Source organism: Salmo salar, chromosome ssa27 (assembly GCF_905237065.1).
Source record: "Salmo salar chromosome ssa27, Ssal_v3.1, whole genome shotgun sequence".
NCBI lineage: Eukaryota > Metazoa > Chordata > Actinopteri > Salmoniformes > Salmonidae > Salmo > Salmo salar.
The window spans coordinates 33,997,220-34,024,642 of record NC_059468.1 but is presented as its reverse complement, the minus strand read 5'-3'; the positions used below and the strand labels follow the sequence as shown (position 1 = coordinate 34,024,642).

The 27,423-nt window shown below is 44.8% G+C and overlaps 1 protein-coding gene across 2 annotated transcripts in view; it reads right to left on the bottom strand.

Moving 5' to 3' along the window:
• The window catches only part of LOC106588992 (focal adhesion kinase 1), a 252,781-nt gene extending 226,492 nt beyond the window's left edge, over nt 1–26,289 (bottom strand). Inside the window, exon 1 of one of the 2 annotated variants that reach the window (XM_014178602.2) lies at nt 26,097–26,289. The gene's annotated coding sequence lies outside the window, so the exon portion shown is untranslated. The remainder of the gene's footprint in view (nt 1–26,096) is intronic. The other variant, XM_014178603.2, reaches the window with a different exon arrangement.
• Nucleotides 26,290–27,423: the final 1,134 nt, after the last annotated feature.

The window sequence follows — 27,423 nt, the reverse complement described above, 5'->3', positions numbered from 1 at the left end:
CAACACAGCACCAGGCGAGAGGCAACAACACAGCACCAGGCGGGAAGCAACAACAAAGCACCAGGCGGGAGGCTTCAACACAGCACCCGGCGAGAGGCTTCAACACAGCACCCGGCGAGAGGCTTCAACACAGCACCCGGCGAGAGGCTTCAACACAGCACCCGGCGAGAGGCTTCAACACAGCACCCGGCGAGAGGCTTCAACACAGCACCCGGCGAGAGGCTTCAACACAGCACCCGGCGAGAGGCTTCAACACAGCACCCGGCGAGAGGCTTCAACACAGCACCCGGCGAGAGGCAACAACACAGCGTAGGTGGTATGACTCCCTGGTACAACTATAAATATCTCAAGACAGCTTTACGGTAACTGATGATGTCCTGTCAGAGGAACAGACACACTGACATGCCTTACCAAACCAATCTGGTAAATTGGTCTACAGCCTAATTTCAAGGCAATGTAAGGCATGGCCCTATAGAGCCCCACAGTGGAGGTGATGAAAGTCACCTTGTCCTAGAGAGCTTTACACGGGTATCAAACTGCAACGCCAGGGTAAGCCTACACGAAACACAGACCTTATTTTAGGTGTTTCTAAAATCCCCTATGGGGAAAAAATTAATGGTGGAAAAATAATTTCCCTGTTTGACCTCCAGGTTTTATGGGTATTATGACTCATACCGCGCTACTCTATTGGATCACACATCATAAATGATCAGAGTGTTGGTGGTATGGATAGGAGAGTGGATACCTCATTTTGTTGCAGTATTTTCCTCAGACATCTTCATGCACAGACAGAAAACACACCTATGAGAGAACACGTCAGCCAATAAAACTCCAGACACCCACAGTCTCCAACCAGGTTTCTCAATACACCCCCTCTACATGGAAACCCAGACGCATTTGTCACTCGACCCGTTTGATTCTTCAGGTGCTATACATCTTTCAGTGTTCAACATATGCTGAGCCAAACCCTAAATGAAGATACTGTATGTTCAGTATTCCATCAGCAAGCAGCACTGTAACACACCATGACACAGACAGGCCAGCACCAATCATCCAATTACTGAGACCATTTCTTAATCCTACACAACAGTGTGCCGGGCCGGAAACGTGATTCAAATCAATGTTATTGGCTAAATAAAAAGGTGCTCCCTTCGGGACAATATATATATCACAGGGTTATAGATATTAACTGGGAGATTCTGACACTGGGGGTGTGTGTGAGAGAGAAAGATGAAAAGAGAGACGAGAGAGAGAGCTAAAGGGGCCTCCAGTAACAGTACCATAAATTGTTGACATTAAAAGCAGGACAGTATGGCGGTCAGATATGACTGAGCTGCCTTATGTTCCCTCACACCTGCTGGAATTTCATAGACAGAAGCCGCACTGCATCGCGTACCATACGCTCTGCCACCATGTGACTTTCATCTCCCCTAGATGCCACCGTATGACTTTCATCTCCCCTAGATGCCACCGTATGACTTTCATCTCCCCTAGATGCCACCGTATGACTTTCATCTCCCCTAGATGCTCACTGCTTAGCCAACAGAATGAAATGTCTGTACAGCTCCAACTGTGGAATGGGGGAGAAGATGCAGAGGAAAAAGAAACAGGCTTCCTGTGAAACAGATTTAAGTGTGATTGTGAACACGCCTAAGAAATGCACGTCGGCCTATAACCAGGAGAGGATTTGTTGTCCAATTACAAACCTTTTAGAGCCATGGGGTAAAGATGGGCATTTTCCAATTATTTACTCACATGATTATTATTTTTTTGAGAGATCGGAATGAAAACAAAATACATTTTTAGAACACAAGGGCAAGGCCCGCACTGGAAAAAATATTGCCCATTTATCTGCAGTACCAGACAAAAATTTGGACACACCGACTCATTCAAGGGTTTTTCTTTATTTTTACTATTTTCTACATTGTAGAATAATAGTGAAGACATCAAAAATATGAATAACATATGGAATCATGTAGCAACCAAAAAAGTGTTAGTCAGGTGATTGTGGAGGCCAGGTCATCTGATTCAGTACTCCATCCCTCTCCTTCTTGTTCAAATAGCCATTACTCAGTCTGGAGGTGTGTTTTAGGTCATTGTCCTGTTGAAAAACAAATGATAGTCCCACTAAAAACACAAACCAGATGGGATGGCATATTGCTGCAGAATGTTGTTGTAGCCATGCTGGTTAAGTGCACCTTGAATTCTAAATAAATCACTGACAGTGTCACCAACAAAGCACCCCCACACCTCCTCCTCCATGCTTTACGGTGGGAACCACACATGCGGAGATCATCTGTTCACCTACTCTAACCTAAAATCTAAAATTTGGACTCATCAGACCAAAGGACAGATTCCCACTGGTCTAATGTCCATTGCTTGTGTATTTGGCCCAAGCAAGTCTCTTCTTCTTATTGGTGTCCTTTAGTAGTGGTTTCTTTGCAGCAATTTGACCATGAAGGCCTGATTCACACAGTCTCTTCTGAACAGTTGATGTTGAGATGTGTCTATGACTTGAACTCTGTGAGGTGCAGTCTGAGGTACAGTTAATTGCCAATTTCTGAGGCTGGTAACTCTAATGAACTTATCCTCTGCAGCAGAGGTAACTCTGGGTCTTCCTTTACTGTGGCGGTCCTCATGAGAGCCAGTTTCCTCATAGCACTTAATGGTTTTTGCGACTGCACTTGAAGAAACTTTCAAAGTTCTTGACATTTTCCACATTGACTGACCTTCATGTCTTAAAGTAATGATGGACTGTCGTTTCTCTTTGCTTATTTGAGCTGTTCTTGCCATAATATGGACTTGGTCTTTTACCAAATAGGGCTATCTTCTGTATACCCCCCTACCTTGTCACAACACAATTGATTGGCTGAAATGCATTAAGAATGAAAGTGTGCAATACTTTTTGGGTTACTACATGATTCCATATGTGTTAGTTCATAGCTTTGATGTCTTCACTATTATTATACAATGTAGAAAATAGTAAAAATAAAGAAAAACCCTGGAATGAGTAGGTGTGTCCAAACGTTTGACTGGTACTGTATATGTCAACAGTTCCCAACAATGTCTTATTTATCATAACCATTACAGATAAATCTTAACTGCCTCATATTCAGTCAATAAAAACAATTGCCATTTAAGGTTAATTTATTGAAACCGTAATATCAACTGGATATATTATATAATGGAACACAACCTGTAATATCAACTGGATATATTATATCATGGAACACAACCTGTAATATCAACTGGATATATTATATTATGGAACACAACCTGTAATATCAACTGGATATATTATATCATGGAACACAACCTGTAATATCAACTGGATATATTATATTATGGAACACAACCTGTAATATCAACTGGATATATTATATCATGGAACACAACCTGTAATATCAACTGGATATATTACATCATGGAACACAACCTGTAATATCAACTGGATATATTATATCATGGAACACAACCTGTAATATCAACTGGATATATTATATCATGGAACACAACCTGTAATATCAACTGGATATATTATATTATGGAACACAATCTGTAATATCAACTGGATATATTATATCATGGAACACAACCTGTAATATCAACTGAATATATTATATCATGGAACACAACCTGTAATATCAACTGGATATATTATATCATGGAACACAACCTGTAATATCAACTGGATATATTATATCATGGAACACAACCTGTAATATCAACTGGATATATTATATCATGGAACACAACCTGTAATATCAACTGGATATATTATATCATGGAACACAACCTGTAATATCAACTGGATATATTATATCATGGAACACAACCTGTAATATCAACTGGATATATTATATCATGGAACACAACCTGGAATATCAACTGGATATATTATATTATGGAACACAACCTGTAATATCAACTGGATATATTATATCATGGAACACAACCTGTAATATCAACTGGATATATTACATCATGGAACACAACCTGTAATATCAACTGGATATATTATATTATGGAACACAATCTTCAAAAAGGCAGTAACCTCAGCAGAGGTGCTTGCTTGTTTGAGACTAGGGCTGAGCAATGGCATAGCCTTGTTTTGTTAATTTACCAGACTGTCACGACTTCCACCGAAGGTGGCTCCTCTCCCTGTTCGGGCGGTGCTCGGCAGTCGTCGTCGCCAGCCTACTAGCTGCCACCGATCCATTTTTCGTTTGTGTCTGTCTGTTTTATCACACCTGTGTTCATTTAGTTGATTTCGGTGGGTTTATTTACACCCCGCTGCCTGCTAGTCTTTGTGCGGGATTGTTTGTATGTGTACTACGTTAGGGGTGCGTGTCTGCACCACAGGGTTTTCGTTTCATTCGGTAGTGTTACCGTTTCCAGATTTTGTTTAGGAGTCGAGGTTTCTCCTCCGTGTGTGTAATGAGTTTCCCTGTGTGTGGCGACCTCGTTTTGTGCGTGTTTTCCCCCATGTTGTTGTTGAGTCGGGACTACATTAATAAACGTTTGTGCAACTGGAACTTCCTTGCTCTCCTGATTCCTGCACCTCCCTCCTACTAGGAGGCATCGTTACAGAATCCCGCACCACAACTATGGAGTCAGCAGGAGCTGACGCGCTATTATCCAAGGATTTCCTGCTCCAGCTAGAGCTTTACCTGGCAACCGTTCAACAGGCTCCTTCGGGAAGTGAGAGCGTGAACGCCCTCGTCTCCTGCCTGTCAGGCAAAGCTCTGGAGTGGGCCAACGCGGTCTGGGATGGACCAGACTCGGCGAGGGACCACTACCCAGAGTTCACCCGCCGCATCCGGGCTGTGTTCGACCATCCCCCTGAGGGGCGAGCGGCGGATGAGCATCTGTTCCATCTACGGCAGGAGACAAGGAGCGCCCAAGACTTCGCTCTGGAGTTCAGGACCTTGGCCCGCCGGCGCGGGGTGGAACGACAGGGCCCTGATTGACCACTATAGGTGCAGCTTACATGAGGACATCCGCAGGGAGCTAGCATGCAGAGACGCTACCCTCACCCTGGACCAGCTAGTGGACATGTCCATAAGGTTGGATAACTTGCTGGCTATGCGCGGGCGTCCAGATCGGGTTCTGTTGGTTCCACCCCCCAGCACCTCCGCTCCAACCCCCATGGATTTAGGAGGTGCTGCAGTGAGGGCGATTGGAGGAGGAGCCTCCTCCTGCACTGGATGTGGTCGGAGAGGGCACACTGCCGACCGGTGCTGGAGGAGCCCGTCTGGGAGTCGAGACGGCAGGCCGAGCACTGTTCGGACACCCCAGGTGAGTCAGCACCAGGCTCACCCAGAGCCCCCTGTTGGTCACATGTATGTGTTAATTTCTTTCCCTGAGTTTTCCCCCCATTCCCAGCATAAGGCGCTAGTAGATTCAGGCACAGCAGGGAATTTCATGGAGCGCGGTTTCACACATAGGTTACGGATTCCCCAGGTTCAGATGGACAAACCCTTCCATGTGCACTCCCTTGATAGTCGACCATTAGGGTCAGGGCTGGTCAGGGAGGCCACGGCTCCACTGGACATGGTTACGCAGGGGGGTCATAAGGAGAGAATTCGTTTTTTCCTCATTGATTCTCCTGCGTTTCCGGTAGTGCTGAGGATTCCCTGGTTGGCCTGTCACAACCCCACTATTTCGTGGCAACAGAGTGCTCTAAAGGGGTGGTCAGAGGAGTGCTCAGGTAGGCGTGTGGGAGTTTCCATTGGTGCAACGACGGTGGAGAGTCTAGACCAAATCTCCACTGTGCGCATTCCCCCCGAATATGCCGATTTGGCTATCGCCTTCTGTAAAGAGGGCAACCCAATTACCACCTCATCGACGAGGGGATTGTGCGATAAACCTCCAGGTAAACGCCGCACTTTCCAGGAGTCACGTGTATCCTGTCACAGGAAGAGACGTTGGCTATGGAAACATATGTCTCTGAATCTCTGAGGCAGGGGTACATTCGGCCCTCCACGTCACCCGCCTCCTCGAGTTTCTTTTTTGTGAAGAAGAAGGAGGGAGGTCTGCGTCCGTGCATTGACTATAGAGGTCTAAATTCGATTACAGTGGGGTACAGTTACCCGCTACCTCTCATCGCTATGGCGACTGAGTCATTTCACGGAGCACGCTGCTTCACAAAACTGGATCTCAGGAGCATATAACTTGGTGCGTATCCGGGAGGGAGATGAGTGGAAGACAGCATTTTGTACCATCTCCGGCCATTAAGAGTACCTCGTCATGCCGTATGGGTTGAAGAATACTCCAGCCATCTTCCAATCCTTTGTAGAGGAGATTCTCAGGGACCTGCACAGGCAGGGTGTGGTGGCTTATATCAATGACATTCTGATATATTCCGCTACACGCGCCGCGCATGTGTCTCTGGTGCGCAGAGTACTTGGGCGACTGTTGGAGCATGACTTATACGTCAAGGCTGAGAAATGCGTGTTCTTCAAACAGTCCGTCTCCTTCCTGGGGTATCGCATTTCCACATCAGGGGTGGTAATGGGGTGCGACCGCATTGCAGCCGTGCGTAATTGGCCGAATCCCACCACGGTAAAGGAGGTGCAGCGGTTTTTAGGGTTTGTCAATTACTACCGGAGGATAATCCGGGGTTTTGGGCATGTGGCTACTCCCAATACCTCACTACTGAAGGGGGGGCCGGTGCGTCTGCGGTGGTCGGCTGAGGCGGACAGAGCTTTTTGTCGCTTGAAGACACTGTTTACCGAGGCTCCCGTGTTGGCTCATTCGGATCCCTCTTTGGCATTCATGGTGGAGGTGGACGCATCCGAGGCTGGGATTGGAGCCGTGCTCTCACTGCGCGCCACTGAAGCTCTGTCCCTACGCTTTCTTTTTGAGGAAGCTCAGCCGGGCAGAGCGAAACTATGACGTGGGGGACCGGGAGTTGCTGGCTGTCGTAAAGGCTCTGAAAGTGTGGAGACATTGGCTTGAGGGGGCTCAACACCCTTTCCTCATCTGGACTGACCACCGTAATCTGGAGTACACCCGGGTGGCGAGGAGATTGAACCCTCGCGAGGCAAGGTGGGCCATGTTTTTCACCAGATTCAGATTTACGATATCGTATAGACCAGGTTCCCAGAACGCTAAGGCAGACGCACTGTCCCGTCTGTATGATACAGAGGAGCGGTCCATCGATCCCACCCCCATACTTCCGGCCTCTTGTCTGGTGGTGTGGGAGGTGGACGCGGACATCGAGCAGGCATCTCGATTGGAGCCTACTCCGCCTCAGTGTCCTGCTGGACGGAAGTACGTCCCGCTTGGTGTCCGCGATAGATTGAGTCGGTGGGCGCACACGTTACCCTCCTCTGGTCATCCGGGTATCAATAGGACGGTACGAAGCCTTAGGGGGAAGTACTGGTGGCCCACTTTAGCCAAGGACGTGAGGGTTTACGTCTCCTCCTGTTAGGTGTGCGCTCAGTGCAAGGCTCCTAGACATCTGCCCAGAGGGAAGTTACAACCCCTCCCCGTTCCACAGCGGTCTTGGTCATACCTATCGGTAGACTTCCTGACCGATCTTCCTCTGTCCCAGGGGAACACCACGATCCTGGTCGTTGTGGATCGGTGTTCTATGCCCTGTCGTCTCCTCCCTTTGCCCGGTGTCCCTACGGCCCTACAGACTGTGAAGGCCCTGTTTACACACGTCTTCCGGAACTACGGGGTGCCTGAGGACATAGTTTCTGATCGGGGTCCCCAGTTCATGTCCCGGGTTTGGAGGGTGTTCATGGAGCGTCTGGGGGTCTCGGTCAGACTGACCTCTGGTTTTCACCCCGAGAGTAATGGGCAGGTGGAGAGAGTAAACCAGGATGTGGGTAGGTTTCTGTGGTCGTATTGCCCGGACCGGCCAGGGGAGTAGGCGAGGTATGTTCCATGGGCAGAGATGGCCCAGAACTCGCTCCGCCACTCCTCAACGAACATTTCGCCCTTTCAGTGTGTGTTGGGGTATCAGCCGGTCCTGGTACCATGGCATCTGAGCCAGACCGAGGCTCCTGTGGTGGAGGATTGGGTGAAGCGCTCGAGGGAGAGTACTGAGTACTGTCACGACTTCCACCGAAGGTGGCACCTCTCCTGTTCGGGCGGTGCTCGGCGGTCGTCGTCGCTGGCCTACTAGCTGCCACCGATCCATTTTTCCTTTTCGTTTGTGTCTCTGTTGTATCACACCCGTGTTCATTTGGTTGATTTCGGTGGGTTTATTTACACCCCGCTGCCTGCTAGTCTTTGTGCGGGATTGTTTGTATGTGTACTACGTTAGGGGTGCGTGTCTGCACCACAGGGTTTTCGTTTCATTCGGTAGTGTTACCGTTTCCAGATTTTGTTTAGGAGTCAAGGTTTCTCCTCCGTGTGTGTAATGAGTTTCCTGTGTGTGGCGACTTCGTTTTGTGCGTGTTTTCCCCCATGTTGTTGTTGAGTCGGGACTACATTAATAAACGTTTGTGCCACTGTAACTTCCTTGCTCTCCTGCTCCTGATTCCTGCACCTCCCTCCTCCTAGGAGGCATCGTAACACAGACAAGACTCTCTTATTTCCTGAGCAATTATCACAAGCAAGCCATCCATTTCATAGCAAAAAAAACATGATGTAACATCACAGAATAAAATAGAAGAAAATATTTTTCTAAATGAAAAAAGTTGCCAGGGCGAAGTAATGTGCGTCTGGAACAGTAATTCTCAGACTGATTATTTGAAAACGGGTCTTATTTTCTGTATAGGTCTACAGATGTTCCATTTAGTTTATTCTGCCTGTTCTTTGGAATTTTCTAAATGGATGAACAATTCCTCCATATTGAACACTGCATGTTGATGAATTACAGCCCAAACATCTGTTTGGTGAGTAGACCTAGGCTTAATGAAACTAATCAAACTAATGTTTTTGTATATTTTCATTGTGGAACCTGTCTATGTTTGGGGGGGGGGGGTTATAGCCTAGCTAGACAAACCAATTAAACATAGCACTAGCAAAGTAGCTTAAGCGGAAATCGACAGGATTAAATTATTTCGAAACTGCAGCTCATTGTCTATTTTGAATTTGTGATAAAATTGCTGTCATTTGGCAAGGAAGGTCGCTTGTGTATCCCATCAGTTAAATACATTTTTTAAGCCCACCGTCCATTCTTTTTATAAGAATTCATTTCTGTAGGCCTAAAGGGACCTTGTGTGCGAACTTAGTACACGTGTGTGGAAGGAGCGGTCAGAACGCAATAGTGAGACGCTGAGGGGAAATGGAATTTAGGGAGAATAACTGTGTGATACTTGCCTTGGTTTCTTTTTTGTCGTGCCCTGCAAAAGCACACGTACAAATGGGACACTAGTCAAAGCAAATAAACATGGTAAATATGATTATTTTGTATTTATTTTTAGGGGGGGGGGTTGACGTCCGATTATTCATACCCATCCCTACCGCTGGGCTATAAGGGCATGTTACATTGTACAAATCAGCTACAGCGCTGGCGCCTGACAGATATGAAGGAGTTGTGATAAACGTAAGGCGGACCAGGCAGCCTCTCGATCATTCATTTATATTGACCTTTAAAGATCAAGATAAGTCACAAATGGCACCGTATTCCCTTTAGCCATGGGCCCTGGTTAAACGTATTACACTGTATTGGGAACAGGAAGCCATTTGGGACACACACACAGGCTGTTTGAAGCCTCACAAAAGGATCCATCTCGTGACTAAGCATAACTGTAGCTAGGCTAATGTTTCCATTTGAACGTGTTCTAGTACATACCTAGAGTACCTTAATCGGAATAGCTAGTATGGCTCTCTCAAATCACGGTTATACCTCGGGATCAAAATGATGTGACCGTAAAGATCTCGATTTGTGTGTGACTATGTCATGGCAACAAGAGGGATTTGTAGTTGATGTCGAGGCTTCCCAGATCATTCAAATCTGCATACAAAAATACTACTTTGATCTACTCTAGAAAAACCCATAAGTGCCATCAAATCTTGAAAAAAACGGAACTTGTTTATTACAGTGTTTCCGCCACGTAAAATACATATGGAACAATTACTTTTCTTCTGAAAACAAAACGAATAGCTGAATGAATAGAAAAATCTGACAACCCCATAGTAGTATAATTTATCTATTTACGTAGTCGGTTTGTTCTATGCTAGAGAAATATTCCTCGAGGCACTTACGAGTGCCATAGTTGGCTACATTTACTTAGTAGGCTACTCAAACGTTTACCAACCACACCGGTTTATACTTTATATGGCCTGCTTATGGTATAATAAACAAAAGCCTGAATTAATGTAATAACTAACTGATAACTAACAGAAATGTCCAAAACAAATAGGTCTACCTGCTTGCACTTAGTGCAGGTTGTGTGTCCATCTACCAAGTTGTTCTTCCAAACTGGTGCCTTACCTTGCGCAATACCTGTTTCCACGATGGTGTTGTAACCTATTCCCTTATCGTAATCTCCCTTTTTATTTATCCGGTTAAGCCTACATTAGCAATTGTTGCGTAAACTAGGCTATTCTGGGAAAGTAAACGTAGTAACGTGTCGTTTTCTCACGTGGGGAGAGGGAACAAACTCATCTTGTGGAGAAACGAGGACGTTTTATCGCCATATAAATAAGGGACAGTTCCGGCTCCACACACTCTCAATGCGTGGCTGGTAGCCTTATGTCTGCCATGCCGCTAACAGAATGGAATTCATAACACAACATGTTCCTTGGTATTTAAAAAGTGCATTATCTGGATTTAAAAAATGTTTTCATTCCACCCGCCAGCTGTTTTTTTGTTGTTGCAGCTCACCCATGGGTAGCTGACCTGATGCAGGACTCTACTTATGACTAGCCCAATGGGGTTAAATGCAGATAGGTTGAAGCATGGGGTTGCCTATGTATTTATAGCCACTGTGCTGCATCATTTGGCTACAGGTGATATTGCTAATAGCATACCTGATAATATGGACCATGCATAGGATATATATATATATATATATATATTATTATTATTTTTTTTATTATTTTATTATTTATTTACTTATTTATTTATTTCACCTTTATTTAACCAGGTAGGCAAGTTGAGAACAAGTTCTCATTTACAATTGCGACCTGGCCAAGATAAAGCAAAGCAGTGGCAAAGTAAATACAATATAGCAAGTAAAACACTGGTATGGTAGATTTGTAGTAGAAGAAAGTGCAAAGTAGAAAAAGAGCTAATGGGGTGCAAAGGAGCTAAATAAAATAAATAAATACAGTAGGGGAAGATGTAGTTGTTTGGGCTAAATTATAGATGGGCTATGTACAGGTGCAGTGATCTGTGAGCTGATCTGACAGCTGGTGCTTAAAGCTAGTGAGGGAGATAAGTCCAAGAGGCTTCACTACAGTCCCCGGTTCGAATCCAGGCTGCATCCGGCCGTGATCGGGAGTCCCATAGGGCGGCACACAATTGGCCCAGCATCGTCCGGGTTTGGCCGTCATTGTAAATAATAATTTGTTCTTAACTGACTTGCCTAGTTAAATAAAGTTAAATAAATAAAATAAAAATGTAATCAAGAATAGTCTGATGGGTGACAATATTATCACTTGTGAACGATTGCAAGAAACATTGCATGCCCTTTTTCAAATCATAGTCGCACACCTCATGTAGCCCATAGGCCTATATGTTTGGTTTGTATCACAACTAAAGTGGCCAAATAATTTCTTCATTTTAAGCACATTAATCCACTTTACAAGGGGTACAGAGCCTAACTGGCATACATAAGCAGCGTGTGAGTTTCATGTTTGGGGAAGATCATTTTCACCATAAAAATGCACCTTTATAATAAAGCATTACATGCATAATTGCATTTGCGGTCACTTTTGAGAACAGTATTTTCCCGCTAATTGATGGCATTTTGGAACATTCGTTCTAATAGGTCTACTGCAGTGTGCACATTGCTGCGCTTATAATGTGAAGAAATAGCCTAATAGTTTATCAACATTAAGCTAAATGTTCTGATCTGTTGCATCAGCCTCATTGTTTTTAACCTGTTAGGGCTAGGGGGCAGTATTTACACGGCCGGATAAAAAACCTACCCGATTTAATCTGGTTATTACTACTGCCCAGAAACTAGAATATGCATATAATTATTGGCTTTGGATAGAAAACACCCTAAAGTTTCTAAAACTGTTTGAATGGTGTCTGTGAGTATAACAGAACTCATATGGCAGGCAAAAACCTGAGAAGATTCTGTACAGGAAGTGTCCTCTCTGACCATTCCTTGGGCTTCTTGACTCTTTTTATTGAAAACTTAGGATCTTTGCTGTAACGTGACACGTCCTACGGCTCCCATAGGCTCTCAGAACCCGGGAAAAAGCTGAATGATGTCGAGGCAGCCCCTGGCTGAAAAACATTAGCGCCTTTGGTAAGTGGTCTATCAGAGGACAATGAGACTGAGGCGCGTGCACAAGGCGACCCCATGTTTTTATTTTCTCTCTCTTTGTACTAAAACACAGATTCCCGGTCGGAATATTATCGCTTTTTTACGAGAAAAATGGCATAAAAATTGATTTTAAACAGCGGTTGACATGCTTCGAAGTACGGTAATGGAATATTTAGAATTTTTTTGTCACGAAACGCGTCGGGCGCGTCACCCTTCTTTACCCTTTCGGATAGTGTCTTGAACGCACGAACAAAACGCCGCTATTTGGATATAACTATGGATTATTTTGAACCAAACCAAAATTTGTTATTGAAGTAGAAGTCCTGGGAGTGCATTCTGACGAAGAACAGCAAAGGTAATAACATTTTTCTTATTGTAAATCTGACTTTGGTGAGGGCTAAACTTGGTGGGTGTCTAAATAGCTAGCCCTGTGATGCCGGGCTATCTACTTAGAATATTGCAAAATGTGCTTTCACCGAAAAGCTATTTTAAAATCGGACATAGCGAGTGCATAGAGGAGTTCTGTATCTATAATTCTTAAAATAATTATGTTTTTTGTGAACGTTTATCGTGAGTAATTTAGTAAATTCACCGGAAGTTTGCGGGGGGTATGCTAGTTCTGAACATCACATGCTAATGTAAAAAGCTGGTTTTTGATATAAATATGAACTTGATTGAACAAAACATGCATGTATTGTATAACATAATGTCCTAAGATTGTCATCTGATGAAGATCATCAAAGGTTAGTGCTGCATTTAGCTGTGGTTTGGGTTTATGTGACATTATATGCTAGCTTGAAAAATGGGTGTCTGATTATTTCTGGCTGGGTACTCTGCTGACATAATCTAATGTTTTGCTTTCGTTGTAAAGCCTTTTTGAAATCGGACAGTGTGGTTAGATTAACGAGAGTCTTGTCTTTAAAATGGTGTAAAATAGTCATATGTTTGAGAAATTGAAGTAATAGCATTTCTAAGGTATTTGAATAACGCGCCACGGGATTCCACTGGCTGTTACGTAGGTGGGACGAAATCGTCCAACTGGCCCTAGAGAGGTTAAAAATGTTTTTGTTGATGCTAGTGGTTGTATTCATTTGGGATCCATCACATCCCACAACTGTCCCAGAGTATGTTTGGAATATTCCTTTCTCGCCCAGAAGGACAACTTGACCAATAGAATAGATCAACGTTTGTACTATGGGGGATAGTAGATTGACATAGGCTAGTGTTTTTGCTGTTCGTTAGGCCTACTCATCTTGTTGGCCGATGAAATATGGACATTTCTAACATCTTCAATATGCGCCTCGGAATTCAATAAGAAGGACGCACGCAGTTTCATCCCCGATGTGTCTGTCTTCACTTGTAGCCTACTTCAGAGCTGAGATGCCTGTGAGAAGGACCCGATCACATGACGGGCATTAGCTAATAAGAATTGAGATATCTGAGAGAGCCATGTGAGTGAGAGCTGCTTTGGAGCACAGCAATTGGCAACCGGGAGAAGGAAATTCAAATTATTATATTCAGCCCAAGGGCACAACGGCACAAGGCATGGATTTTTTTAGAGGGCATTAAGGCCACACAAGAGGGATGCCGCCAGGGAAATTCGAGGTATTATCAAGTCCTTGTCAAATTGTGAATGAGAGACTGATGAAGTGTGTACAGCCTGCGCAAGTAGCAGAGCTCATGCTTTTCATGCAACTTTTTTTCAAATCAGTCGCATCATGCAGCCTTAGAATGTATTAAAAATCAAAACATATAGCCCAACGTTTGTAGAACAACTAAAGTTGCATAAATAACTCTAAATTAAGCATATAGGAGGAACTGTTTCTTTGTTAACCACTCAACACAGAATAGACGCATGTGCGAACTCCCTCTGTAATCATTTGGAGAAAATATCCTTTCTATTTTAATTCAGCTATGTTCAATTGTATTCTTAATACTATAAAATAATGCTACGGAATTCTAAGCAAATCTTGTCTGTTAACTTCTTGGGGCTATGTGGAACGCTAGCGTGCCACCCGTGGTGCACCCTATCAACAGCAGGTGCATTTCAAGAGCGGCAAATTTGAAACCAAATAAATGTCAAAATTCAAATTTTTCAAACATACAACTATCTTACACCCTTTGAAAGATAAACATCTCCTTAATCTAACCACGTTGTCCGATTTCAAAAAGGTTTTACGGCGAAAGCATAAAGTTAGATTATGTTAGGAGAGTACATTGACAATAGCTGTGTGTAATGTTTTGTCAATTCAAAGACAGGCGTCACCAAAACCATAAAACCAGCTAAAATGATGCACTAACCTTTAACAATCTCCATCAGATGACACTCCTAGGACATTATGTTAGACAATAAATGCATTTTTAGTTCTATCAAGTTCATATTTATATCCAAAAACAGCGGTTTACTATGGCGTTGATGTTCAGGAAATCGTTTCCCTCCAATAACCGGCAGTCAAGTCAGCACCACAAATTAAATAATTAAAATTAGAAAACATTGGTAAAATATTATATTGTCATTTAAAGAATTATAGATTTACATCTCTTGAACGCAATCAACTTGCCAGATTTAAAAATAACCTTACTGGGAAATCACACTTTGCAATAATCTGAGCACTGCGCCCAGAAAAATACGCTTTGCTATACAGACAAACGGCCATGTTGGAGAGATCTAAAATCGAAAATACTATGTAAATAATCCATTATCTTTGATTCTCTTCATCAGATGTCACTTCCAGAAATCCCAGGTCCATAACGAATGTAGTTTTGTTCAAAAAAGCTCATCATTTATGTCCAAAAAGCTCCGTGTTGTTAGCACATGATCTAAGCCAGCCGGACTTCTCGTCATGAACGAGGGGAAAAAATATATTTACGTTCGTTCAAACATGTCAAATGTTGTATAGCATAAATCATTAGTGCCTTTTTTAACCAGAACATGAATAATATTCAAGGTGGACGAATGCATTCTCTTTTATAACGTATTGGAACGAGGGTACCCAACATGAACTCGTGCGCCAGAGTCTAATCGGCCATCACCGTTCCAAGGCTCTTGTTTGGTCAGATCTCACAGTAAAAGACTGAAAACACTTTGTAAAGGCTGGTGACATCTAGTGGAAGCAATAGGAAGTGCCAAAACATTAATCAACCCCTGTGTGTTTCAATGGCATAGGCTTAAAGGTAATTCAACACATCAGGTATCCACTTCCTGTCAGAAAATGTCTCAGGGTTTTGCCTGCCAAATGAGTTCTGTTATACTCACAGACACCATTCAAACAGTTTTAGAAACTTTAGGGTGTTTTCTATCCATATATAATAAGTATATGCATATTCTAGTTACTGGGTAGGATTAGTAACCAGATTAAATCGGGTACGTTTTTTTATCCAGCCGTGAAAATACTGCCCCCTAGCCCCAACAGGTTAAAGGACTAGTAGTAGCCCACAGCCATATGACATAGTCAGGTCAGGGCCTAACATAAGGACAACTCAGAGTAAGCTAGTCTGTTCTTCTGAAATAGACTACATTTTCTTAATATCATGTTTCTTTAGACCAGTATAAAATAAATAATGGATTTATTGTGATGGTGTAGGCTTTATTAAATTGATTTATTAGACTTTTTAAAATGTAGATGTTCCAAAGGTCTGCACCAGTGGGTTGTAGGCTATGCATGGAAGCCAAGAGATGTTAAATGTGTGTATGTTAATTAACGGTCAATACCATGAGAATGGCAGTTTTTGCTTAACAATCACCGGCAGACAAAATACCATGACCGTCAAAGCCCTACCCAGGGATACACTCTCCACTGATCAAGACATCATGACAGGGATACACTCTCCACTGATCAAGACAGACAGCATGACAGTGAGACTCACACCTGATCCAGACATCATGACAGTCAGACTCACCCCCGATCCAGACAGACAGCTTTACAGTGAGACTCACCCCTGATCCAGACAGACAGACAGACAGGATGACAGTGAGACTCTCCCCTGATCCAGACTTACAGGCAGCATGACAGTGAGACTCACCCCTGATCCAGACAGCATTACAGTCAGACTCACCCCTAAACCAGGCAGAAAGGCAGCATGACAGTGAGACTCTCCCCTGATCCAGACAGGCAGGCAGCATGACAGTGAGACTCTCCCCTGATCCAGACAGCATTACAGTTAGACTCACCCCTACACCAGGCAGAAAGGCAGCATGACAGTGAGACTCACCCCTGATCCAGACAGACAGCTTTACAGTGAGACTCACCCCTGATCCAGACAGACAGACAGACAGGATGACAGTGAGACTCTCCCCTGATCCAGACTTACAGGCAGCATGACAGTGAGACTCACCCCTGATCCAGACAGAATTACAGTCACACTCACCCCTACACCAGGCAGAAAGGCAGCATGACAGTGAGACTCTCCCCTGATCCAGACAGCATTACAGTTAGACTCACCCCTAAACCAGGCAGAAAGGCAGCATGACAGTGAGACTCTCCCCTGATCCAGACAGGCAGGCAGCATGACAGTGAGACTCTCCCCTGATCCAGACAGCATTACAGTTAGACTCACCCCTACACCAGGCAGAAAGGCAGCATGACAGTGAGACTCACCCCTGATCCAGACAGACAGCTTTACAGTGAGACTCACCCCTGATCCAGACAGACAGACAGACAGGATGACAGTGAGACTCTCCCCTGATCCAGACTTACAGGCAGCATGACAGTGAGACTCACCCCTGATCCAGACAGGCAGGCAGCATGACAGTGAGACTCTCCCCTGATCCAGACTTACAGGCAGCATGACAGTGAGACTCACCCCTGATCCAGACAGGTAGGCAGCATGACAGTGAGACTCACCCCTGATCCAGACAGACAGGCAGGCAGCATGACAGTGAGACTCTCCCCTGATCCAGACTTACAGGCAGCATGACAGTGAGACTCTCCCCTGATCCAGACAGCATTACAGTTAGACTCACCCCTACACCAGGCAGAAAGGCAGCATGACAGTGAGACTCACCCCTGATCCAGACAGACAGCTTTACAGTGAGACTCACCCCTGATCCAGACAGACAGACAGACAGGATGACAGTGAGACTCTCCCCTGATCCAGACTTACAGGCAGCATGACAGTGAGACTCACCCCTGATCCAGACAGAATTACAGTCACACTCACCCCTACACCAGGCAGAAAGGCAGCATGACAGTGAGACTCTCCCCTGATCCAGACAGCATTACAGTTAGACTCACCCCTAAACCAGGCAGAAAGGCACCATGACAGTGAGACTCTCCCCTGATCCAGACAGGCAGGCAGCATGACAGTGAGACTCTCCCCTGATCCAGACAGCATTACAGTTAGACTCACCCCTACACCAGGCAGAAAGGCAGCATGACAGTGAGACTCACCCCTGATCCAGACAGACAGCTTTACAGTGAGACTCACCCCTGATCCAGACAGACAGACAGACAGGATGACAGTGAGACTCTCCCCTGATCCAGACTTACAGGCAGCATGACAGTGAGACTCACCCCTGATCCAGACAGGCAGGCAGCATGACAGTGAGACTCTCCCCTGATCCAGACTTACAGGCAGCATGACAGTGAGACTCACCCCTGATCCAGACAGGTAGGCAGCATGACAGTGAGACTCACCCCTGATCCAGACAGACAGGCAGGCAGCATGACAGTGAGACTCTCCCCTGATCCAGACTTACAGGCAGCATGACAGTGAGACTCACCCCTGATCCAGACTTACAGGCAGCATGACAGTGAGACTCACCCCTGATCCAGACAGCATTACAGTCACACTCACCCCTACACCAGGCAGAAAGGCAGCATGACAGTGAGACTCACCCCTGATCCAGACAGTCAGACAGCATGACAGTGAGGCTGGGACTGGGTGGTCCTTGCCTTCCAGTGGAACAGAAGTTCTGAGAAGCCAGCCAGGCAGCTAGCTAAAGATAGACTCTGATTCTGGAAACATACAGTACAGGTCTCAAGCATCATCTGGGTTTCTGACTGACCACCTGAGCCTTCCTGTATGGCCTTTCACTGTCTCAAATAGCCTATACACTGACTGTGGGTGAGCTGTACTATACAGTACAACCCGTCCCCAACTAGGCTAAGCAATGACTATTGTCTTTCCACTACAGCCAGAAGACACTTTGCAATGGCCTTCCGTGTTAAAAAACAGATGTGCTTATATACTATAAGCTTTCTATGGTTGTGCCTCCTGTAAATGTAAAAAACAGATCTGACTGCCTACTGTAGCTTGTTTTCTATTTACCTTTAGAGGGAGTTGATCTACTGCTGCATTTGTGACCGCTAAAGAAAGCAACGAGAAATGCTAGCGGGGGTATATCTCTCATCACCAGTTACCCAGATACTCTGTGGTCCCTGAGGTGCTCTGGATGGAAGAGAATGGCTGGCAGTCTGCTTGCTTTGTTTGTTTTCCTCTTCCGGTCCTTCATCCTGCCTGCTAAGGCCACTGCAGGCCAGGCTGGTGGAGTGTTCAGTGGCGCAGTGGTTCCCAACTCCAGTCCCCAGTACCTCCAACGGCACACATTTTTGTCGTATCCCTGGACAAGCACACCACAGTTAAATATCTTCTTATACAATTTCAGGCATTATCTCCCTGTTAAACTAGTACCTCCGTGTTTTTAAAAAAATCATGTTTTTCTCCCCACTGAACATGACCAGCCTCCACAGCCCTCCACTCCCAGTCCCCATAAGGCTATGGTCATAGTAGTGCCCTATGTAAGGAATAGGGTTCCATTTGGGACAGCCAGAGAGAGAACACTGGGACCTTTAGCTTGAGACTTAACATAGTCAGCCCATAGAGTGTAGGGTAGTGTAGACTACTGTAGTAGTTGGGTTGACTTTAGGTCCTCCACCTACATTTGCTGCATTTTTAGCCCCTTTCAAAATAACCCAGTCATGGAAAAGGACCTGGAGGTAGTTAGGTTTGTCTATGTTCATTGAGGTAGATTAAATGTGTACAGGATTAACATTAATGTATTAATCGAAACCAGGGATGGGCAACTCCAGTCCTTGTGGGCCTGATTGGTGTCACACTTTTTCCCAGCTAACACACATGACTCCAATTATAAACGAATCACGATCCTCAGTTTAGAATGCAATCAGTGTAAACCAGCTGTGTTTGTTAGCGGAGGGGGGGGAGATGTGACACCACTCCGAGGACTGGAGTTGCCCATCCCTGATCTAAACCACAACATAATGCCTAACAGAGAACTTCAGACCAGGGACACATGGAACCATTTTTATTTAAAAAATATTTAGACAATGATTTGAATGGAAAGAGGCGTACCAACATCCCCACAATGCTTAAAAACACACCACAGGACCACACACATAAATCAGACATATTTCTAAGTAATGTACCATTTTCCTCACCACCAGTGAAAGGTGATGCTTTGACTTAAGGTCGTATTGTATTAGTAGCATGACCGTGTGTGTTAAATGCTTTATGAATGGATTCAAACTAAAGATTGTGAATGGCTGAACAACACCTGATCTCCCAGACACTGCAGAAGACAAGGCCTACGTCCAAAATAGCACTCTTTTCCCTACATACTATCCTAATTCTGACCAGAGCCTTATGGGTCCTGGTCAAATGTAGTGCACTACATAGGGAATAGGGTGCCATTAAGGATGCAGACTAGGTCTGAATTTAACAGTACGTCCCTGTCTACGCCCCAATAGCTGCATGTGACATCATCAACTGTGCAGTCAGCCACCAGATTATAGGTATAGCAATGTAAAATACCTATCCAGGCTTTGTAAGAGCTGGCATGCTTCAGCAATGTCTGTCTAGGGTTGAACTGTCATTTTAAGTTAATGGGCATGTTCCTCTGCCAAGACTACTGGTTGCAAAATTCTGGGAACTTTCAATAAATTCCCTGGTTTTCCAGAAATCCTGGTTGGAGGATTCCGGATTTCCTGCTTATTCCCTCCTGATTACGGGAAACCTCCAAATGGGATTTCGGGAATACCGGGGAATTTATTGAAAGTTCCCAGAATTTTGCAACCAGTAGTCTTGGCAGAGGAACATGCCCATTAACTTAAAATGACAGTTCAGTGAGCGCCAACATAGCAATCAGAGGCATCCTTGACATTAGTAATTCAACATTATACTGCTAGGCTATCCCAGGGAACACTGCAGTTATAATAGAGGAGGAACACACACACACACACACACACACACACACACACACACACACACACACACACACACACAGAGACTGAAAACAGTTGATGTTGTTTTCAATCAGCTCACATATGTCCATCCATCCTCACAGAGATAGTTCAAAGAGTTATGAATGCACAGCGCTATGAAACCCAACACACGCTGTAATCTGAGGGAACCTGGAGTCAATTAAACTGGGAGTGAACTGCAACATGACGCTGGTTGTGAAACCATGCTGCCTGTCGACCAGTGGAAGTAATACACCAGTTTAAGCTGTCATTTAAACTTCTGACCCCCAACATATTTAGAAAAAAAAGGAAAAAAAAGTGTTTGAAATGGGCACACTGCATCTTTGTTTTGTAATTATGTTTCTGAGGCTGGAACTCAAACGTGTCCATTATAAATGCCAACAGCAGAGCAGACCTACCCCTAATACCTTTGTTTTTGAAACATGTTCTTTATCACCACCACACTTAGATCATCAGGTCAAAAAGCAACACAACAATTCACATAATCGCCACAGCTGCATCAGAGCACATCAACTCCTCTCACACACACACACACACCACACACACACACACACCACACACACCGTCCCTCAGGATTCTGGGGGAAAACGCCTTTTTCCTCAGCAGAATCCTGAGCAGTTTCATTGTGTGTGTGTGTGTGTGTGTGTGTGTGTGTGTGTGTGTGTGTGTGTGTGTGTGTGTGTGTGTGTGTGTGTGTGTGTGGCAGCCAAGCTAGGCTACATCCTGGCCAATCTACAGGAGAATGCAGCAGTACAACTGGAGAACATTGTTGCATTGTCCTTCCTGTCACAGCTGCTCCTTTAGACACAGCTCCTCTTCCTCTGTCGCTAAAACAACACTAGGCAGCTCCTCTTCCTCTGTAGCTAAAACAACACTAGGCAGCTCCTCTTCCTCTGTAGCTAAGACAACACTAGGCAGCTCCTCTTCCTTTGTCGCTAAAACAACACTAGGCAGCTCCTCTTCCTCTGTCGCTAAAACAACACTAGGCAGCTCCTCTTCCTCTGTCGCTAAAACAACACTAGGCAGCTCCTCTTCCTCTGTAGCTAAAACAACACTAGGCAGCTCCTCTTCCTCTGTAGCTAAAACAACACTAGGCAGCTCCTCTTCCTCTGTCGCTAAAACAACACTAGGCAGCTCCTCTTCCTCTGTAGCTAAAACAACACTAGGCAGCTCCTCTTCCTCTGTCGCTAAGACAACACTAGGCAGCTCCTCTTCCTCTGTCGCTAAGACAACACTAGGCAGCTCCTCTTCCTCTGTCGCTAAGACAACACTAGGCAGCTCCTCTTCCTCTGTCGCTAAGACAACACTAGGCAGCTCCTCTTCCTCTGTCGCTAAAACAACACTAGGCAGCTCCTCTTCCTCTGTAGCTAAGACAACACTAGGCAGCTCCTCTTCCTCTGTAGCTAAAACAACACTAGGCAGCTCCTCTTCCTCTGTAGCTAAGACAACACTAGGCAGCTCCTCTTCCTCTGTCGCTAAAACAACACTAGGCAGCTCCTCTTCCTCTGTCGCTAAAACAACACTAGGCAGCTCCTCTTCCTCTGTCGCTAAAACAACACTAGGCAGCTCCTCTTCCTCTGTAGCTAAAACAACACTAGGCAGCTCCTCTTCCTCTGTAGCTAAGACAACACTAGGCAGCTCCTCTTCCTCTGTAGCTAAGACAACACTAGGCAGCTCCTCTTCCTCTGTAGCTAAGACAACACTAGGCAGCTCCTCTTCCTCTGTCGCTAAAACAACACTAGGCAGCTCCTCTTCCTCTGTAGCTAAAACAACACTAGGCAGCTCCTCTTCCTCTGTAGCTAAGACAACACTAGGCAGCTCCTCTTCCTCTGTCGCTAAAACAACACTAGGCAGCTCCTCTTCCTCTGTAGCTAAGACAACACTAGGCAGCTCCTCTTCCTCTGTCGCTAAAACAACACTAGGCAGCTCCTCTTCCTCTGTCGCTAAAACAACACTAGGCAGCTCCTCTTCCTCTGTAGTTAAGACAACACTAGGCAGCTCCTCTTCCTCTGTCGCTAAAACAACACTAGGCAGCTCCTCTTCCTCTGTCGCTAAAACAACACTAGGCAGCTCCTCTTCCTCTGTAGCTAAGACAACACTAGGCAGCTCCTCTTCCTCTGTAGCTAAAACAACACTAGGCAGCTCCTCTTCCTCTGTAGCTAAAACAACACTAGGCAGCTCCTCTTCCTCTGTCGCTAAGACAACACTAGGCAGCTCCTCTTCCTCTGTCGCTAAAACAACACTAGGCAGCTCCTCTTCCTCTGTCGCTAAGACAACACTAGGCAGCTCCTCTTCCTCTGTAGCTAAAACAACACTAGGCAGCTCCTCTTCCTCTGTAGCTAAGACAACACTAGGCAGCTCCTCTTCCTCTGTCGCTAAAACAACACTAGGCAGCTCCTCTTCCTCTGTAGCTAAAACAACACTAGGCAGCTCCTCTTCCTCTGTAGCTAAGACAACACTAGGCAGCTCCTCTTCCTCTGTAGCTAAGACAACACTAGGCAGCTCCTCTTCCTCTGTAGCTAAGACAACACTAGGCAGCTCCTCTTCCTCTGTAGCTAAGACAACACTAGGCAGCTCCTCTTCCTCTGTCGCTAAAACAACACTAGGCAGCTCCTCTTCCTCTGTAGCTAAGACAACACTAGGCAGCTCCTCTTCCTCTGTCGCTAAGACAACACTAGGCAGCTCCTCTTCCTCTGTAGCTAAGACAACACTAGGCAGCTCCTCTTCCTCTGTAGCTAAGACAACACTAGGCAGCTCCTCTTCCTCTGTCGCTAAAACAACACTAGGCAGCTCCTCTTCCTCTGTCGCTAAGACAACACTAGGCAGCTCCTCTTCCTCTGTCGCTAAAACAACACTAGGCAGCTCCTCTTCCTCTGTAGCTAAGACAACACTAGGCAGCTCCTCTTCCTCTGTAGCTAAAACAACACTAGGCAGCTCCTCTTCCTCTGTAGCTAAGACAACACTAGGCAGCTCCTCTTCCTCTGTAGCTAAAACAACACTAGGCAGCTCCTCTTCCTCTGTAGCTAAAACAACACTAGGCAGCTCCTCTTCCTCTGTAGCTAAGACAACACTAGGCAGCTCCTCTTCCTCTGTAGCTAAAACAACACTAGGCAGCTCCTCTTCCTCTGTCGCTAAGACAACACTAGGCAGCTCCTCTTCCTCTGTCGCTAAGACAACACTAGGCAGCTCCTCTTCCTCTGTAGCTAAGACAACACTAGGCAGCTCCTCTTCCTCTGTCGCTAAGACAACACTAGGCAGCTCCTCTTCCTCTGTAGCTAAGACAACACTAGGCAGCTCCTCTTCCTCTGTCTCTAAAACAACACTAGGCAGCTCCTCTTCCTCTGTCGCTAAAACAACACTAGGCAGCTCCTCTTCCTCTGTCGCTAAAACAACACTAGGCAGCTCCTCTTCCTCTGTAGCTAAGACAACACTAGGCAGCTCCTCTTCCTCTGTCGCTAAGACAACACTAGGCAGCTCCTCTTCCTCTGTAGCTAAGACAACACTAGGCAGCTCCTCTTCCTCTGTAGCTAAAACAACACTAGGCAGCTCCTCTTCCTCTGTCGCTAAGACAACACTAGGCAGCTCCTCTTCCTCTGTAGCTAAGACAACACTAGGCAGCTCCTCTTCCTCTGTAGCTAAAACAACACTAGGCAGCTCCTCTTCCTCTGTCGCTAAAACAACACTAGGCAGCTCCTCTTCCTCTGTCGCTAAGACAACACTAGGCAGCTCCTCTTCCTCTGTAGCTAAGACAACACTAGGCAGCTCCTCTTCCTCTGTCGCTAAAACAACACTAGGCAGCTCCTCTTCCTCTGTCGCTAAAACAACACTAGGCAGCTCCTCTTCCTCTGTCGCTAAGACAACACTAGGCAGCTCCTCTTCCTCTGTAGCTAAAACAACACTAGGCAGCTCCTCTTCCTCTGTCGCTAAGACAACACTAGGCAGCTCCTCTTCCTCTGTCGCTAAGACAACACTAGGCAGCTCCTCTTCCTCTGTAGCTAAGACAACACTAGGCAGCTCCTCTTCCTCTAAAACAACTGTAGGCAGAATACGTTGGGAGGATGTGGAATAGAGCCTGTGGATAGAACTCGCCTGAGGTGTCTATGAGCAAGGTTAGGCCTACTCAGTGGAAAATGTAACATGCTCAAGCTCTCTCTCGCACACACACACACACACACACACACACACACACACACACACACACACACACACACACACACACTCTGGGAGTCTTATCAATTAATTCAATTCCTCAAGCAATTTATGACTCCAATCAATGCCTGTATGTTTCATTTCATTCCCAGCCCATTAGATTACAAACTGTCAAGTGTTTGTGTCATCATGAAGAAGTCTGTCTAAATCTGCCCTCCTGGCTCTGAAAGTGTACTTGGGCCTGTATTTTAGTGTCTCAGAGTGGGAGTTCTGATCTGGGATCTGTATAGCCTTTTAGATAATAATAACGCAGGTTATTATGGACAGGGAGAACCTGATCCCAGATCAGCACTCCTACTCTGAGACGCTTGGTAAATACAGGCCCTGAGTGCAACACTGTCCCAACTTCTCACTTGATACAAAAGTTTCTTGTAAGTCTCAAGCAGACAAGTCGATATTTGGAATGTCCCGGAAAAACATTGGGAATGGATACTCAACAACATGAACACAATATTATGGCGGACCAAGGTCTGGTCATATTGCCTTTCAACAACTTCAGATATTGAGTCATACATGTATAAATTAAAAGTAGTAACTAGGACAATATGTGATTACACTATATCTTTACCCTCAGAACTTGTTCTCAACTGGCCTACCTGGTTAAATAAAGGTGAAATAAATAAATAAAAAGGTCCTAAAAATACAGGACTTCAGTGTAATTTGAATTTCCAGAGCCTCGGGTTTACAGTAGTATAAACAGTAAGAACAACAAGAAGAAATGCCACGCCAATATCCAAATGTAATAAGCTTCACAAGGGTGTAATTAACAACACAAATCTTCAGGAAACATCCATAAGCTTGGTTACCTAGCTACAACATACAAACGTATAATCTGAATACACTAACAATCATTGAATACAAAATAGACATAAACTACGGGAATTTACGAATGAAGACTTTATGAGCACATTTGGGGACATTGTTTTTATATATACACACAACAATCTGGAGATTGTGATTAACGTACTTTCCTGAAGATTTAATGAATGACGACAAGAATATCATTTCTAGGTTGAATGGGCTACGTGTGTGATATGCTTACGTTATAGCGATGAAGTATCAATTGATAGACAACACAATGATTGAGAACGACATATTAGCTAGCCATCTTCAACAGAAAGATAAGTGATAAGGAAAACAACTTGTAGTTTTATGGGAGGAAACGTTAATGTGTAAGCACAGCAGACGCTCCATCACACACTTCGCCTGGAAGTCGCCTACATTATACATCAGGATATAATATAAGAAACATAACCGTACTCACGTTGGCCTATCCAATTCGCGTGTCGGATAATTCACTTTAGTTTACCGGTGTAATTCCTCGTTTATATGTGTTTTAAATCCGTCAAAAACTCAAGTTGCTTAGCGGTTGGTGCGCTCTCCTTTCTCTGCCCACCACTCCAGGCTCGCCTACTACGCCAGTCCTGTATTTCCCATCCTGAGCCGAGCATTCCAATATGGCTGACACGCTGAAGCAACGTCAGTGCTATACGGGATCCCTGGGACGTCCTCACCCTAAACCCGAACCTTCACTCGTACCCTTAGCCTAACCTTAATCATAACCCTTATATAACCTTAACCATTTTAAACGTCAACTTCAATGGGGTAGGAACGTCCCAAGGATTTCAGATAGCACAGACCCAGGTTCAACTGGCCCATAGTTGAAGCAACTACACTCCCAACTACACAAACTGTAGCAGCCAATGCCACACACACTCAGACAACATTCATACTGCCAAACCTCAAGTATCTCTTTGAAACGTTATTCTACTTCAAATGTTTCGTGTTTCAAGTCAAGGTGATACATTGTGTGGTGGCCAAGCACTATTTGTGTGACATGTGACATCAAAGGCTACAATGTAAAGTTCTAAAACTTCAAAAAGGGTGCACTTGAAGTCACTGTGTAGTCTATAATGTGAATCTTTTTTGACAATATTGCAAATGACCTACTGCACCGTGAGCTAATAATGTAATAATAATATTATCGTACTGTATGATTTTTAAACATAGCTGTGTATGTGACAATAAAACATCTATTGATGTTACTTAATTTTCTTTTTATAGGTCAGTTTTATTTTGTTTATATTTAATTATGTCATTTGTGAGGTTGCGTGTATATGTATACAGTGCATTCGGAAATCTACACACAATACCCCATAATGAAAAAGCGAAAACAGGTTTTTAGACATTTTTGCAAGTGTATAAAAACGAATCAACAGAAAAACCTTATTTACATAAGTATTCAGACCCTTTGCTATGAGACTCAAAATTGAGCTCAAGTGCATCCTGTTTCTATTGATCATCCTTGAGATTTTCTACAACTTGATTGGAGTCCACCTGTGGTAAATTAAATTGATTGGACATAATATATAAGGTCCAACAGTTGACAGTGCATGTCAGAGCAAAAACCAAGCCATATGAGGTCAAAGGAATTGTCTGTAGAGCTCTGAGACAGGACTATGGTGAGGCAAAGATCTGAGGAAGGGTACCAAAACATTTCTGCAGCATTAAAGAACACAGTGGCCTCCATCATTCTTAAATGGAAGAAGTTTGGAACCACCAAAACTCTTCCTAGATCTGGCCAAACTGAG